The following is a 12,807-nucleotide window of genomic DNA, read 5'->3' as shown; positions in this document are numbered from 1 at the left end:
TATTACCATGACTTATTTCTACCTGCCCTTACTGAATGTATACTGATGTATTGGTATAATATAACTATGGAGGTGAGCTGGGTGAAAATTCTGTGATTGATATTTTATATGACTGTTATAAAACAAATTCTCAACTTACTCTCACTTATAAAGAAGTTTAAGCTAATTAAAAAAATTAAAGAGCATGCAGTAGAAGATTTTACACAGGAAAACTAGTTTAAACTAAATATATGCAAAATATTCCTATTGTGTTTTTCAGATTTATTTTCCTTTAACTACATTTTGTTAACCAGATTATGTGTCTAAGAAAATTATTTCTTCACTGCTACTTTTACATTAAATGTAGCTGTGCATAATACATGTTGAATAAGCTTTTAACAAGTGAACTTATGCACATGTAGATATGTTTTCTTATTTCTAGGAAAGATATATTTAAGTTTTCTCAATCAAAAAACAGACACTCAGGAAAATGAATTAAAATTCAGATTAAAAATTTAATCTTTATTGTATATTTTTCCATTACTATTTGGTCCCCTTATTCTCTCCTCCCCCACAAAATCACCACACTGTTGTCCATTTCCACGAGTCCTTTTTCTTTCGGAAACTTGAACTGAGGCTCATTCAAACTGTCAGAGAGGTTATTGTTGAAGAAAAAGTTATCTGTTTTTAACATAGAACAAAGGAGTCTCCAAGCCTTTTAGTATAGAATTTGTTGGAAAACTCACTTGCATGTAACTCTTAATGTGGAGAATTGCACCTGTTTTTACTAATCATGTATCTGTAGCAGTAGAGAACAATGATCTATTCAGAACAGATATGGGACAGTGGACTTGGGAACAAAAAGTCAAAAGAGGGAGCATGTGCCAAATGGAAAAATTACTGCAGCGTGTCAATTAGTAAAGATATGTGAGAGTTTACTCTGAATACTTTAACATGCAGCGAGTTTGTCCAGATGAAGGTAAAAATTGAGCATGAGTACATTACCCTGCAATAGACTCACTCCACCAGGGCTTCTTGTTTTAATAGGCACTAGGTAGAGCTTGTGTAGGGAAATAATTATCATCTCTTAAAGAGCATTTTATTTTGGCTAAAATTTGTGAAAGCCTTTCTCAGAGGCTTTTCTGGTCTGTTCTCTAACCAAGACCTCTCAGTTCCAGCCTCATATATCCAGCTGCCTTTTGGATACTTCTGCTTGGTATATACTGCATTTTGACTTATACAGAATTTGAACTTGTCATTTTTTCCACAACTCCTGCTGTTCCTTCTGTCTGTTTTCTGGTTAGGAGGTGGGATGACTTGGGAGCGCTATTTACTAAGAGAGTGAGTTATCCCTGGCAGCTATTTGTTTCATCCATCACAAGGGTGTTCAACAGGGGTGACTTGGCCCCCTCGCTCCCAAGAGATGCTTGGCAGTGTCTGCAAACAGCTGTTGGTGTCACAGTTGGTAGGGCTGCTGTTGCCATCTAGGGGGTGGAGGCCAGATGTGCTGCTAAACAGCCCTTGACACCAAAGAATTGTCTGGCCTCAAATGTCCATAGTGCTAGGTAGGGAAATCCTGATTGACACTTGTCCAGTCTTAAGGTCTCTTATTACTATCCTGGAAAGACTTTTTAAGCCTGCTCTTACTGCAAACTACTTAGGAAAAGTGTGTGCTTTCCTCCTAGTCATGTTGGTGTAACAGGGTATTTTTCAGTGGTTCCTCATCTGCAGAGAATGGGAGCAATTCCAATGCTGGATTTTAGTAAGGCTGGGAGGAATTAGGTTTATCTTCAAAAAACTTTTTTTTAAATTTAATCTTTATTGTATATTTTTCCATTACTATTTAGTCCCCTTATGTTCTCCTTCCCCACAAAATCACCACACTGTTGTCCATTTCCACGAGTCCTTTTTCTTTCAGAAACTTTTCTTGCATCAGAAAGGAAATGTGTACCAGGTAAAATTTACTGGCTGGTTACAGCTTTAATAACAATTATTTCTTATTTTTCAATTCTGTTGACATTCAGATTATTTTGTAATAGTTTCTGGTATACAGTGTATTTAATTACAGTTTTTTATCATGTATACCTCTTGTATACCTCTATCATGTATACCTTTTATATACCTCTTAAAACATTAGTTTAACTGCCACGTAGCAGTTGACTTAATAAAAAAATTTGCCAATCACTGGTCAGCTGTCCAAGATCAAGTCTAAGAAATTTAATTCTTATGGATAAAAGCACTGGCCTTTAATTCATCTCGAACCTTTAATGATCACCTATGTGAATTCTATCAATAGTATTATATGGCTCTGGATTCTACAAAGGACCCTGAAAGTGCCCTAGGAAACGCTTGATCTATTCATTTCAGCGTTCCTGTACTTTGTTCTAAAAAGGAGTTAAGAAAGTTTGTAATGTAGGCTATCATAAAACAGTACAAGTTAAAAGTAAAAGCAAATGAAATAAAGGTGGGGATTGGTATGAAATGGGGTCGGGAAAAGCATAGCATGTTAATCTGAAACTCGTTAGGCTATAAATTTGGCTCTAAGTCAACTCTCTGGTCATTGATAGTAAGTTACAGAGTTCTTTTTTTTTTTTGAAAAAAAATTTTATTTTTATGTATTTATTTATTTATTTAGACAGAGGGCAAGGGAAGGAGAAAGACAGGGAGAGAAACATCGATGTGTGGTTGCCTCTGGAGCACCTTTCATAGGGGGCCTGACCCACAATCCAGGCATGTGCCCTAACTGGGCCAGCAACCCCTTGGTTTGCAAGGTGGTACTCAATCCCCTGAGCCACACCAGCCAGGGCAGGTTACAGAGTTCTTAAGGTGAACCAACGTCATTGCTCAGAAGTAAAGATATTCTCCAGTGTTGTAATAAACAGTTTCCTAGACAATATTTTAATAGTAGCCATGGTTCTTGGGGCTTTATTTTACCCATCTTCTGTGTATGTGGAGTATTGCTATCATACCAAAGTGTAATTCAGTACAAACTGTTCTTAAGCGGTCTATAGCCTGGTCCAGGTACTCAAGTGTCTGTTGCTCTGACTTTACCAGGGCTAGGTTTATAACGTCTGGAGGAGTGGATAACTTATGTGCCCTTTGAGCAGTTCTCTCTAAATATTGTCTGTCTTAACTCAGTTTTCAACAATGGTAGTTAAGACATGAGTTCAGAATTAGACTGCCTGAGATGTGTCAGTGCAGCTATTTTGCATGGCAGATTGAGTTGAGCACGTTTTTAAGAGATAGTTGATTTTAAGTAGAGGCAAAAGAAAAGTGAAAAGTCAAGTTTCTCTGTCTTAGGCTAAGTATTCTGTTGTGGAACCTAAGGAACATTATGAGGACTCTTTAAATTTGATGGAGCAAGCAAGTATCCACAGTTTCACCCACAGTTTCCTTTGAAACTTTGGGTGGTGCTCCTAGTTTTGGGTGCTCCTCTGTCATATACCCCTCAGGATAAACTAGCAGTTGTAGTAAGTACATGAAGCTAGCTACACATGGCAACTTATTTTATGAGATTGTTACATTTATAGTTGGTGATTGGGGGATAACTACCAGAAACTAAATTTAGGTGTAGGAGTAGTAGATTTATAATGATTTCTGATGATAAGAACTAAACCTTTGTTGTATTAAGGTACTGGTTTTTAGGATATATACGTTGTCCACAGCACAGCATAGCCTGTAACCAAGCTAACATATAACCAAATCCTGTCTCGGAGTCAATGACCAAGGAAAGGTTAATAAAAGCTACATACAATGTAGTAGGTGGTGTAATTGGTAATGAGTATTTATATGAATGCTTTGTGATGGAATAGCTTAACTCAAACCTACCTGTTTCCTATGCTTATTTAAACACTGATTTGCAAAACCCCAACTTGCAGTTTTTAGATAAAATGTTCAATTAAACTGAAAAGTTGGGTGGGGACTAAGGACATATGGGGAGTAAAGAGTTGCCTTTTTAAAACTAGGATAAATTGTTTGTTGTATCTAGTCACAGGGGCTGTGCCCATAGAATTAATAAAAGTAAATATTTGGTGAGATTTAGAGCCCACTTTCACAAGAGATTTTTAACTCGTAGAAGTGTTTCCTCTGCAAATATAAAGGATACATGGACAACAACTAAGAAGGGTGGAAATTGGAGGGAGGGGGAGCGTGGGGGAGGGGTTGGGATGGGAGTAATAGACAGTAAACTGTACTTGAAAAATAATTAAATAAATTTTAAAAAAAGAGTAATTTTTTTAAAAAGTGTTTCCTCTGGATGCTATTAATCTGAATGAGGCATTATCACTAAGATCCCCATCAGTAAGTACATTTCATCTTCAAAAATGAGACATTGATCTATTTGTAAAGCAGGAAAGTTTTAAAAAAAATATTTTAATTATTTATTTTTAGAGAGGGGGAAGTGAGGGAGAAGGGGAGAGAAACATCACTATGAGAAATATCGATTGCTTCTTTCTCACGTGTGCCCCAACCCAGGCACTTGCTTGATCAGGAATTGAACCTGCAACCTTTTGCTTTGTGTGATGACACTCTACCAAGTGAGTGATGCCAGTCAGAGTGAGCAGGAAACTTTGGACCTCATCCGTTAGATGCTGGTCATGCTGGGGGCCTACACAACTTCAGCAGAGTCATGCTTTCATTAATAGTGTCCTGCAGACTGCCCTTATTATTAGATTTAAGAGCCAGATTTCATTTTATTTTTTAATGAAAAATTTATACTTTTTTAAAATTTTTTCTTTATACGTTATTTTGTTTTTTTAAATATATTTTATTGATTACAGTTGTTCTGTTCCCCCCTTCATTCCCCTCCACCTGCACCCTCCCTCCCCCACCATTCTCCCCCACTTAGTTTATAACCACGTGTCTCAAGTTCTTTGGATTCTATATTTCCCCCACTATTCTCGCCCTCCCCCCTATCTATTTTCTACCTACCATCTATGCTATTTTCTGTGCCTTCTCCCCCTCCTACCCCCCTATTTCTAACCCTCCATGTGTTCTTCATTTCTATGGTTCCACTCCTGATCTAGCTGTCCTCTTGGTTTGCTTTTGTTTTAGGTGTGGTTGTTAATAACTGTGTGTTTGCTGTCCTTTCACTGTTCATATTTTTCATCTTCTTTTTCTTATATAAGTCCCTTTAGCATTTCATATAATAAGGGCTTGGTGATGATGAACTCCTTGAACTTGACCTTATCTGAGAAGCACTTTATCTGTCCTTCCATTCTAAATGAAAGTTTTGCTGGATAAAGCAATCTTGGCTGTAGGTCTTTGGATTTCATGACTTGGAATACTTCTTTCCAGCCCCTTCTTGCCTGTAAGGTCTCTTTTGAGAAATCCGCTGACAGTCTGATGGGTACTCCTTTGTAGGTGACTGTCCCCTTATCCCTTGCTGCTTCTAGGATTCTCTCCTTCATTTTGGTCTTGGCTAATGTAATTATGATGTGCCTTGGTGTGTTCCTTCTTGGGTCCAACTTCTTTGGGACTCTCTGAGCTTCCTGGATTTCCTGGAAGTCTATTTCCTTTGCCAGACTGGGGAAGTTCTCCTTTATTATTTGTTCAAATACGTTTTCCACTCGTGGCTGTTTCTTTCCCCCTTCTGGTACCCCTATAATTCGGATGTTGGAACGTTTAAAGATGTCCTGGAGGTTCCTAAGCCTCTCCTCATTTTTTTGAATTCTCATTTCTTCATTCCTTTCTGGTGGGATGTTTTGTTCTTCCTTCTGGTCCATTCCATTGATTTGAGTCCCAGTTTCCTTTCCATCACTATTGGTTTCCTGTGCATCTCCCTTCATTTCAATTAGTTTAGCCTTCATATGTTCCTCTAATTTGTGACTTTGTTCCTCTAATTTGTGACTATAATCTACCAGTTCTGTGAGCATCCTGATAAATAGTGTTCTGAATTGTGCTTCTGAGAGGCTGGCAATTTCTCGGTCGCTTAGAGTTATTGGCTCTGGGACTTTGAGTTCTTCTTGCGCCATCTTTTGGGTTGTTTGTGCCTGTTCCATAGCAGGATCAGAGCCCTAAAGTGTTCACTAGAACACGGCAACTCAGTCGCTGGGTTGTGACGTTGTATGTGGGGGCGGGGTCAAAGAGGGACAATGGCTCTCACTGGTCTTGCAGGGCAACTAAGTCGCTGGGTTGTGACGCTGTATGTGGGTGCGGGGTCAAAGAGGGACTCTGGTGTCCCGTCTGCCACCTGCCGCCCCGGCCCTCACGGGTGCCGCAGTTGCTGCCGTCACCAGGCCCACGCGTTTCGTCCCACTGCACACGAGTGTGCCACCGCCGTCAGCCCTTGCCCCCTGGGGCCTGCAGGGTCTGTCTCACTGTGCGAGAATATGCGCCCGCGGTCTGCCCCGCACCCCAACTGGTTCCCGTCTGCCTGCGCGCCTGGGTCGGGGGCCCTGTCCTGCCCCACCCTGCTCGCTGCTGGCTCTGCCGCTCTTACCGTCCCCGTTGAACGGTTAGATGTAGTCGGACTTCCGTATAATTCAATTTTCTGTCCATTGGTTGTGTCTTTGTTTCTCCAAACCTTTGTTGTATTCAAACTTGGTTGTGGGAGAAGGCACAGTGTTTCCACCTATGCCTCCATCGTGGCAGAAGTCTTAACTTTTTTTTAAGGTTTCATGTGCCCATTGATAATTTGAGCTTCACACGCCCTCTTATCCAAGTGTTTCTTTTTTTGTGTGGTTGTGGTGGTGTTGGGGAAATCCTTACTAATCTAGGAATGGATTGGTTGCATGCACATTTGCTAGGACATTTTGCTGTTCAAGCTGTTTGTATGTTGTCAGCAGTCTGTTGGTAGCTAAGAGAGGAGAGTTTGTTGCTCTAGAAATTAAAACAATTTTTTTTAAAAGTCTCTAAACTGTAAGGTTACCAATAGTATTTGAAAGCTCATTTTAATGTTCCCAGTTATGTACTGTGTTGGATATGTGAGCTGGCAGACCCTTGGGGCAGCTACATCCCAATGAAAACACAAGAAAATTATTTTCCAGATTCCAAATATCTATTTTAAGGTGGAAAGGCAGTAAGGACAGAGCATTAGCTTCTGATAACTTTATTTGAGAACATTTAACCACCCAGTCTATAATTTCAGTTCTAAATGTAGACCACAGGCAGAAGTTTCAGTAAACAGAAGCTATCATGGAAGTATTTCTATAGGTGGGCATTTACTAATCTAGAAGTTTATATCCGTAAATTTTTCAGTAAGTGGATTCTTTAATTACATGTCAACTATGTATCAGATACTGATTTAGAATCTGTGAGTGAAACACAAAGTGAATGTACTTCTTTAACCAGTGCAGTGGCTAAAAGGGAATGATGCAGGGTCATGGCAGAATTTCCTTTTTCTTTTTAGGATAAGGGAGGTTGAACATGTTTCATAGATCAAGATGTTTCAGTTTTTAAATAAATAAATAGAAGGGGAGGAAGGGAGGAAATAACCCAACACACACAAACATTAAAGATTTGGAGACAGGCCCGACTGGCATGGCTCAGTGGGTTGAGCATCCTCCTGATCAAAAGCTTGCCGGGTTGAGTTTTCAGTCAGGGCACATGCCTGGGTTACAGGTGGTCCCTGCTTGAGACATGCTGCAAGAGGCATTTGGTTGATGGTTTTCTCGCTTCCCCTCTCTCTAAAAATAAATAAATGAAATTAGAAAATAAAAAGATTTGGAGATAGCCCTAGCTGGTGTGGCTCAATTGGTTGGGCATTGTTCTGCAAACCCGGAATCCCAGGTTCATTCCCAGTCAGGGCACATGTCTGGGTTGTGGGTTTGGCCCCCAGTTGGGATGTGTGATCAAGAGGCAACTGATTAATATTTCTCTCACATTGGTGTTTCTCTCCCTCTCTTTCTCCCTCCCTTCCTCTCTCTCTAGAATCAATAAAAGAAAACATAATAAAAAAAAGATTTGGAGATGAAAGCAATAATTCATGTAACGAAATTTCAGGTCAGAAGGAGAGGTGAATAACCTCGGATAGGTCCATTCCTTTTAGGAGAGCAGAGGTGAGGATGGTGGGCATAGGTAAGTTTATAGTTGGGGGATTTGAAGCTCAGAGAAAGATCCTAGAATACCTTTGGTTTTTACTTTGAATACTTTGTTCAAAGTAAAATCCTTTGTTTTACTTTTGCGAAGAAAGGTAAGGCACTTGCTAAGAGAGTTGGGTAAGGGACTTGATGATTTAGAATGGTTGTTTTGGGATTGGGAAACAGTGAAAAGATTTGCTGAGCAACCCTGTGGACCTGGGGGAGGAGGGAAGTGGTAATTGTTCATGTGGTTACATGATTACTTTTTTCCCAGCATTCCTTTGCTTTCTCTGTATTGGGGTGCCAAAGGAAAGTGGTTAGGTTGATCTTGGGGGTTGTCAGACCAGGTACAGAATGGAGATGGTAAAGTAAGATGGCAGAAGTGATAGGCCCATAGAATTGTGTCTGGTTAGGAATGAGAAGGGGAGGGGATCTGATAGACCACGTGGCAGGAGGAGTCGGGGGATCTGAGGTCTTAATGCTATTGAAGCTTGGGTGTAGTGGCAGTGAGGGGGAGCAAACTCTGGGAGGCTTGGAAGTGACATTTGTTGGAATTTAAAGACAGAAACATGGATCTGAAGGTGGTGCAGGAGATCTATGAGGGTGCTAACATTGCCGTCTGAGACCTGTGATAGGTGTGGAAGAATGAGAAATTTCTATTTAATAATTGGTCAAGGAAGTCATTTTCTTGGGAAGATCAGGCTTCTCTGAGGACAAGAGGTGGAGCGAGTATGTTGTGGATAGTGTTCTAGGTGTAGGTGAATTTGTTAATGGTAGAGTAGGGATTTCTGAGAACTTTATGGAAAGGTTTTAGAGGTACTTAAAATTTGCTTTATAATATTGAGTTTAATTTTTCCCTATCAGATTGCTGTACTCTAGTTCCCTAAACAAGTTAGGGAAATGAAAAATGGATTTTTATTTTCTGAGTGATTCTGAGACCACGATTTATTCTTTCATTTGATAATCACAGGAAATGCTTATGCTAGGTGATTTTACATAGTTTTCAAATATTCCAGACTCTAGAGAGGCATCCTCAGGGTAAGAGCGAGGAAGATGGTATTGTTTATCAGTGGTTAAGTTCCCTTTCATTTGACCTTTCTTTAATAGTGAGGTTGTAGCTGTAAGAATTGCACTTTCTTCCTTCTTTCCCCACCATGGAGCACACATACCTTGTACCTGCGAACCCATATGGGTTCGGTCAGTGCTTCCTCAAGTGGGGTGCTTCCCAGAGTGGGGTGCTTCCCAGAGTGGGGTGCATGGAGGTTGATCATGCAGTCACACTTGTGTGCTTTAGTGTCTTGTGATTCGTTGTCATTGTTCAGTGGACCTATGGCTGTGTCATCCAGTTTTATCTTGAGCAGTTCTCAAAAATTGGTAAAGCAGCTTAAAAAGATTTCTGCAAAGAAATAGTGTTCTGTGCAGATAATACTTAAGGTACGAGTCCAACTGAACCAACAAAATAATCATAGAGCTGCACTCCTGTTCTTTATCAGATAGCCAGGTGATATGCTAAAAAATGACATCTAATCTGAGCTGGCAGGAAGTTTAGGAGTATTGAGGAAAATATTTAGAATGTGGTTCACCTTTACTGGTGTTAACAGTGAGCCTGACCTGAGGATGTAGTGTGTCTTGAGATACTCAGTAATAAAAAGAAGTCATAATCAGCAAGACACTATAATCTAAACATCCAGAACATGAAAGATAAACTCTGTGACTTTTTGTACCAACGTTTAATTCATATGATGCTCAATTAATTATTTTTATAAAATTTACTAAGCATAATGATAAGTGCTTAGAACTCTTTTTGAGGTTTTTTAAACCAGTAGTGACAAGACAAAAAGCCACATACCATTGGGGAAACATGTTCTGGCTGCCACAGTAAAACTGGCTGAAATAATATGAGAACAAGGTAAAATACATTCTTTCTTAGCAAATATTGTTGAAAGAAGTGTGGAAAACATGCTAAAGAGTTAAAGAAAACAGTTAAAAAATAATGCTGCAGGCAGAAAGTATGGTATACTAATTTGGAAGAAGATATATAATATTTATAGCATGTTTCAGGTTATGGTATTTGTTAAGATTTTGTTTCATTAAGAAAGTAGTTACTTCTCTGAGGGCTACTAAAGGAAATACGTATCAGAAAAGATATCTTTGCCACAGTTACAACTTCATAGAAAAGTGTTTTTTGGAAAAGCTATGTAAGAATGACTTACATTTCAGTAAATATAAGGAAATGGATATAACCTCATACATGAAATGAGTTTATTGCATCATTAATAGGCCAATACAGGAAACCAGAGGAGTTGAAACCAGAATTGCATGAAATAATAATATTGTGAATAATTTTATAAAAACATGACCTTTAAAATATGTTAGTCTTTTTAGTACTTTATAATGACAGTGGTCATGTTTATATATGTAGAGGCTTGCTCATTATCTTGTGATGTAATATATAAGAGTCCTTGAACTTAAAGATGAATTATGTACCTTTATGAAAATACAATTGTTCCAATTATCTTAACCATTTTTTCTTGGTGCTAAATAGCTATCAGTAGTATGAGACCTAGTAAATATTTTATAAAAGTTTTGTTCATTTAAGGTAAGGATGACATTTCAACTGATTTCTGAAAGCAACTTTGCTATGGGGGTATGATTTTGAAATGAGGTTCTGGGAAATATTTCTACTGTTATTGTTATTTTCTTGCCAAAAACCAGTGTGTGTCACTTAGAAAAACTCATACTGACACATTTAAAATATTTGGAAATAGTTTTCATGGGTTTTGGATGCTTTTTAAAAAAATGTAAAAAAGGTAAACTCTGAAAAGCTTGTAAGGTTATTGATAGCAGGAAAAATAGAAAACTGTCAGATGAGTTTTGATGAAAACTTACATAATTGATAGATGGGATTAGGATAGTATCTTGCTTAGTTCAGCTAAGCCATGATATACTCCCATTTTGATCTGCATGCCTTTGTAAGATTTTTTTTTTTCAGCTGCACCAGTCCTTAAAACCAGATATCAAAATAAACTGGACTTAGAATCAAATCTTGGAATTACCAGATCACCAAGATTTAAATTAATAAAACTTATTTAATCACCTTACTCTTGTTAAGATATTATTAATATTTTTAGTAAAAACAAAGTTTTTTTATACCTTTAATAAATAAATGAAGTTATTTAAAATGTCTTATTTTATTTTGGCTTGTTCTTTTAATTTTGTCTGTGTTATAGTGCAAATAATTTAATAGTATACACATGTCATTTATGTAAGTGAATGTTCTGTAAGTGAACACATTGGGGCTGCTGACTCAAAGACCTTCCATTAACTGCATGTGCTGTCAGAACATTTGGCAATCAGTAGATTAGATCTGGCTATCTAATTTTGTAGGATATTTTGTAGTTTATAAAATAAATTTGTTAATGTGTTCTAACTTGAACCTCATCAAGACCCTTTGATGCAGAGAGGTGTCGTGCCCATTTTATGGAGGAGGAACTGGGGGTCAAGCATGTTTAAGTGACTTTCCCAGTGTTGCACAGTTAGTAGAGGCTCCTCAACTCAAGCACAGGTCTTATTACTGGATAGTGTTCTTTCCACTTATCCCATTTATTGCCATTCTACTGTCATTCTTCAGCTTTTGATTTCCTGCTCTAACCTATTATTTCTTTTTCAGAATCCTCAGGTAGTTGCCTTTTGTATTTTGTCTAGACTTTCTAGTTATAATCAATTGGAGAGAGAGGCTGTACAAGTAAATTAAGAAAGATTGGGAGCAAAAGGATGGAAGCTGGTCAGAAAGACAGTATATGAATGATTAAGATATAAATTGCAGTAGGTGGCCTGGAATTCAAATGAATACACGTGGTGTGGAAAGCCATGCAAAAGACCCATAGGAATCCAGTTCAGGCAGATAGATAGTTTGAATGTCGGTATGAGGGTGGGCTAGAAATGCCTGGTTGTGGGAAGTATAGATAGTGGGTAAGTTTGCTGTACATGGAGTTCAGTGCCCTACTAAAGTTGGCATTAAATGGACGACTGTGTGGTGATTGTGGGTAAGGAAGGTGGAAAGGGTTGTAAGGAAATTAAATTATGATGGAAAAAAATACAGTCAAGGGAATTTAATTTCCAAAAAATTGAGGCGTGTATTTTGATCATTGTTTTGATTTTAATGAAACTTCCTACAACAGGTAGCCTATTTGGATTATTCAATCAGTACATACAACAGAATGAACAGAATTGAAGAACTCTATATAAGAATGAGCATAAAAGATTGCTTGTCTGCTAATAATAGATCTATAGATAAACCAGGTAGGTTTAGCATGCTAAATTGAAAATGATTGGGTCAGAAGGTAACTTAAAAGTATAGCAATGATACCTCAGACAAGGGTTTAATCTCCAAAATGTATAAAGAAAACTCACATGACTAAGAAGACTAAGAAAACTCCACTCTAAGAAGACAAGCAACCCAATTAAAAAATGGGCAAAGGATTTGAACAGACACTTCTCCAAGGAAGACATACAGAGGGTCCAGAGACACATGAAAAGATGCTCAGTATTGCTAGCTATCAGAGAGATGCAAATTAAAACCATGATGAGATAACCACCTCACACTGTCCAGAATGGCCATGATAAAGGAAGCAACAAACAACAGGTGTTGGAGAGGTTGTGAAAAGAGGGAACCCTAGTGCACTGTTGGTGGGATTGCAGACTGGTGCAGCCACTGTGGAAAGCAGTATGGAATTTCCTCAGAAAACTAAAAATGAATCTGCCTTTTGACCCAGCAATTCTACTGCTAGGATTATATCTTAAGAACCCT

General features: G+C 38.4%; 1 protein-coding gene across 3 annotated transcripts in view; it reads left to right on the top strand.

Annotated features, from left to right (window-relative positions):
• The window catches only part of ASB3 (ankyrin repeat and SOCS box containing 3), an 89,176-nt gene that overhangs the window by 71,710 nt on the left and 4,659 nt on the right, over window positions 1-12,807 (top strand). The window lies entirely within an intron of this gene.

This window comes from Sturnira hondurensis, unplaced genomic scaffold (genome assembly GCF_014824575.4).
Source record: "Sturnira hondurensis isolate 20B ecotype Veracruz unplaced genomic scaffold, ASM1482457v3 Scaffold0006413, whole genome shotgun sequence".
Taxonomy (NCBI): domain Eukaryota; kingdom Metazoa; phylum Chordata; class Mammalia; order Chiroptera; family Phyllostomidae; genus Sturnira; species Sturnira hondurensis.
This window is presented reverse-complemented; position numbering and strand designations above follow the sequence as displayed.